Source organism: Mustela erminea, chromosome X (assembly GCF_009829155.1).
Source record: "Mustela erminea isolate mMusErm1 chromosome X, mMusErm1.Pri, whole genome shotgun sequence".
In the NCBI taxonomy this organism is placed as follows: Eukaryota; Metazoa; Chordata; class Mammalia; order Carnivora; family Mustelidae; genus Mustela; species Mustela erminea.
The window spans coordinates 6,621,890-6,626,357 of record NC_045635.1 but is presented as its reverse complement, the minus strand read 5'-3'; the positions used below and the strand labels follow the sequence as shown (position 1 = coordinate 6,626,357).

At 46.3% G+C, this 4,468-nt stretch overlaps 1 long non-coding RNA gene across 1 annotated transcript; it reads left to right on the top strand.

The window, feature by feature from the left end:
• The first annotated feature begins 438 nt into the window (after positions 1–438).
• LOC116583717 lies at positions 439–4,468 on the top strand. The gene is made up of 3 exons (XR_004282848.1): positions 439–1,010; positions 3,353–3,617; positions 4,200–4,468. It is a non-coding gene; the product is annotated as an uncharacterized LOC116583717 (long non-coding RNA).

Sequence of the window (4,468 nt, the reverse complement as noted above, 5' to 3'; positions counted from 1 at the left end):
AATGCGGGGCTTGATCCCAGGACCCTGGGATCATGACCTGAGCCAAAGGCAGAGGCTTAACCCGCTGAGCTACCCAGGCGCCCCAACCCCTTGCCTTTTCTATGTAAGGTCTTTATGACCCATCGCCCTTCTCTTTGTTGAGATTGAAGGCGGCAGAGGGTAACCACCTCATTTCCCCCAAAGCCAACTCAGTCACTTCCCTCTGTGACCAACAGGTGTCAGATGTGCTGCTCTCTCCATGGTCACCATCTCTCTTCTGAGCACGATGGAGTAACCCTTCCTCATAAGCTTTTCTTCTCAAGCTTCCATTTTCCAAGGAACCCATGGTTTCGATCCGCTTAAATTACACAAATCCACATTCCAATCCCCTATATGTAAAGTTGGTCTTAATTCAACCTATTATAGGGAAAGATTTCACTGGCGAAAACATGATGTTTACCTAGGAACCGGTTTACAAGCCATTCTTGTAGTTGCCTGGAGAATACGAGGGACTCAGGCCAAGGCCAGCCCTGCAGGTCTGAATGGGACTGGGACTTGCTCCCCAGCTCCTTTCAAAGACTTGGGAAGAAAGCCAGGAACTCTTTAACTAAATGCAAACGGGTGTGATTTCCCCCTAGTTCCCAATGCTTGAGACCTAAGGGCATTATGCAAATAACGATCAGCCGAGAAGCAGAGAAAGAAGATTTACTAAGGAATGCTTTTAAGACTTCACCCAATCTCCATCAGAGAGGAAGAGTCTGTCGCCCACAGATCAGGATACAAAGCCTAAAGGCAAAGTGTCTGTTTAACATTCTGAAGGAGCACCCAGCCCACTTGGGTCCACAGGCAATGTTTTTGGGACATGTACGGAAATAGCTGGTAGCCTTCTGTCACAGTGGGAAAAAATTCTGTGAACACGATGTTCTCGAAGTCTTACTGAACAGTCTTTGAAAAGAAGGACATTCCATGCGGGTCCTTCCGCTTCTCTCCGGTGAACACAGGATGACCTCAGTCCGTCGCTCTGGATTAAAGTGAGTATGTCTAATTTTTAATATTGTTGCAGTCATTCATTTAGTTTCACTGAGGCCATTTAGACATCTGGAGAGTCTTGTGAACGGCGGGCGGTGTGTGCCCAGAGCCTCCGCGCTCTTGCTTCAATGTGTCGGTGACCCCGCTCTGCGGAGCACAGCCCGTGCCTGTTTGGGGAAAGAGCTCGTCAGTGCGTGAGCTGCTGGGGTTGCGGCTCTCCTCAGCCGGTGGCAAGCAGGATTTTGGAATGTAATCAAATGGAGGGTTAGGAGGGCTTGGAAGTTGCACTGGGAGTTGCCTGGGCCACACAGGAAGTTTGGGAGAAAACGGGATTCCACAGTCCATGAAGGGCATGTCTGCGGGTGGGGTCCTGGGAGCAATGATTTATTGATTTATTGATTTTAAAGTTTATTTATTTATTTGAGACGGAGGGAGCCCGTGTGAGTGCAGGGCCGGGGACGCAGAGAGAGAGAGAAAGTCTCAAGCTGACTTCGTACTGAGTGTGGAGCCTGACGCCGGGCTCGATCTCAAGACCCTGAGATCATGACCTGAGCTGAAAGCAAGAGCTGGATGCTGAACTGACTGAGCCACCCAGGCGCCCCAGACTACAAACATTTTTAATTTATTTTAAATTTTCCTTTTATTTTTCTAAAGATTTTGATTTATTTGACAGAGAGAGAGTGAGCACAAGCAGGGGAAGCAGCAGGCAGAGGGAGAGAGGGAAAAGCAGGCTCCACGCTAAGCAGGGAACCCGATGGGGGGCTGATCCCAGGACCCTGAGATCATGACCTGAGCCGAAGGCAGACGCTTAACCCACTGAGCCACCCAGGCACCTAATACAAAATTAAAAAAAAAATTATCTTAACTGTTGTATTAGTATCACCAAAAGAGAAGAAATATTTATCACCCCTATAGCACACACACACACAACTTAAGTGCTGAATGGAAAAAGTAAATATGGGGGCACCTACGTGGCTCAGTGGGTTAAGTCTCTGCCTTCAGCTCAGGTCATGATCCCAGGGTGCTGGGATAGAGCCCCGCATCGGGCTCTCTGCTCAGCGGGGAGCCTGCTTCCCCCTCTCTCTCTGCCTACTTGTGATCTCTGTCAAATGTTTTTTTTAAACATTTTATTTATTTATTTGACAGAGAGAGATCACAAGTAGGCAGAGAGGCAGGCGGGGGGTGGGGGTGTGTGTGTGAAGCAGGCTTCCCGCTGAGCAGAGAGCCCGATGTGGGGCTCGATCACAGGACCCTGGGATCATGACCTGAGCCGAAGGCAGAGGCTTTAACCCACTGAGCCACCCAGGCGCCCCGAAAAAAATAAAAAATATTCTTAAAAAAAAAAGTTTTACAGTCTTTTTCTTCTTCTTCTTCTTTTTTTTTAAAAAAGATTTTATTTATTTATTTGACAGACAGAGATCACAAGCAGGCAGAGAGGAAGGCAGAGAGAGAGTGAAGGAAGCAGGCTTCTGGCTGAGCAGAGTCCGATGCGGGGCTCGATCCCAGGACCCTGAGATCATGACCTGAGCCAAAGGCAGAGGCTTTAACCCACTGAGCCACCCAGGCGCCCCATCTTCTTCTTTTTTTTTTTTTTTTTGGACAAGGCTGTGAGGAAGCAGGCGTTCTCACCGATCACTCATGGGAATGCAAACTGTATGATCCTGTGTGCACTGACCCTGTGCTCCAGGAGTCCTAGGAATCTATCCTAAAGATATACCGGCAGAAAGACAAACATATTCGCCCAGAGTCTTAACACATACACACCTGCATGCAGAGACATGCAACGGGCTGAACAAACCAGAGTCCAGCCACACGAGGGCGAGTACTATGCAGCCATAACACAGTGAGGACGATCTGTGTACTGATAAATTTATCGTCCAGTGAAAAAGCCAGTTATATACATGCACACCAGGTAATACATGTACTATGGTTGCATTTTTAAAAAGATGGAATAAATACGAACATATAACATCCATATTTGCAATAGAAAATAAACCAAAAATTAAGAAGTTACTTAAGATGGGGGGGCGCCTGGGTGGCTCAGTGGGTTAAGCCTCTGCCTTCGGCTCGGGTCAGGATCCCAGGGTCCTGGGATCGAGCCTCACATCGGGCTCTCTGCTCAGCAAGGAGCCTGCTTCTGCTTCTCCACCCCGACCCCCCCGCCTGCTTCTCTGCCTGCTTGTGATCTCTGTCAAATAAATAAATAAAATCTTAAAAAAAATTAAAATTTAAATTTAAAAAATTGGTGGGTTTTCAATCTGGGAGAAAGAAATGTAATCAAATTGCAGCTAAAGATTCTACATGTTTGAACTGAAAGAAGTTTTATATTTCTTCCTCTTAAAAGTTCATATATCCTAGTTCTGTCCACTAAAACACCTAGCTATCAAGACAACCAAAGAATGAGCACAGCAGTGCCTAAATTGTTCATCTCTAAATACCATCTCCATGCCTCGGGCTCACTGAAGGACCGACATGCCGGTTCAAGGTCTTGGTCCTGAAATGTACATGATGCACCTGCGTCATCCTGTTGAGACCCAGAAAAGCCTCGAAGACTCAGGGGGACTGCTGGTGGGGTTTCTTTTTGGAGTGACGAAATGTTCTGTCATCAGGTAAGCGGTGCTGGCTGTACAGTTATGTGAATATACTAAAAACCTCCCTTGTACCTGTGGTTTTTTATGGTATGTGATTTATACTTTAATAAATTGTTATTAAAATGTTGAAGTATTTTTAATAACAAAAATGGGATGGGAACCATCATCACGACCACTGGGCAGGCCACAGGAATCATGACTGACTGTGAGACACAGGAAGTTTCTTTCAGTTGATGGGGATAGAGACTCAGCTAGTAGATTTTCTAGTGCAGCTCTGGAGTCCAGGAGGAGGGGTATGGCTAATACCAGCGTCACAGTGAGGGTTTTCAATGGGCAAAACCTTGCTGGTGTATAATGTAAATCTCAGACAGCTGGAAAATTACAACAAGAAATTCACTAAGACAGAACGGAACATCTCTGAAGAACATGAAAAAAGTGCTGAATGCAAAAAGCAGATTTTTCAAGCAAAACGCGTATGGAAGAAACATTCCAGAATCCAGTGTTTTTTTTTGCAAAAGTATTCTATCTTCCAAATAGGCGTGAGCCGTAAAAGAGCTACATGCTCTGGGAAAAGACTTGAGGTTTTTCTTTTTCAAATAGATTGGAAAACATGCTGAAGGAGTTGAGACGAAAATATGTCCCTGGACTTCAGCAACCTTTATCAAAATGACGGCAAGCTCTCCGAGCTGGAGAAGGTTCAAACAGGCATGCACATGGACTGCAGGCCTAACTACTGACAGGCTGATGTGTCAAGATCCTGGAGACTATGAGAGCACCATGATTTTACTGCGCTCAGAATTTGCTTTGTTCCTGAGCGCCTGGGTGGCTCAGTCAGTTGAATGGCCCACTCTTGATTTTGGCTCAGGTCA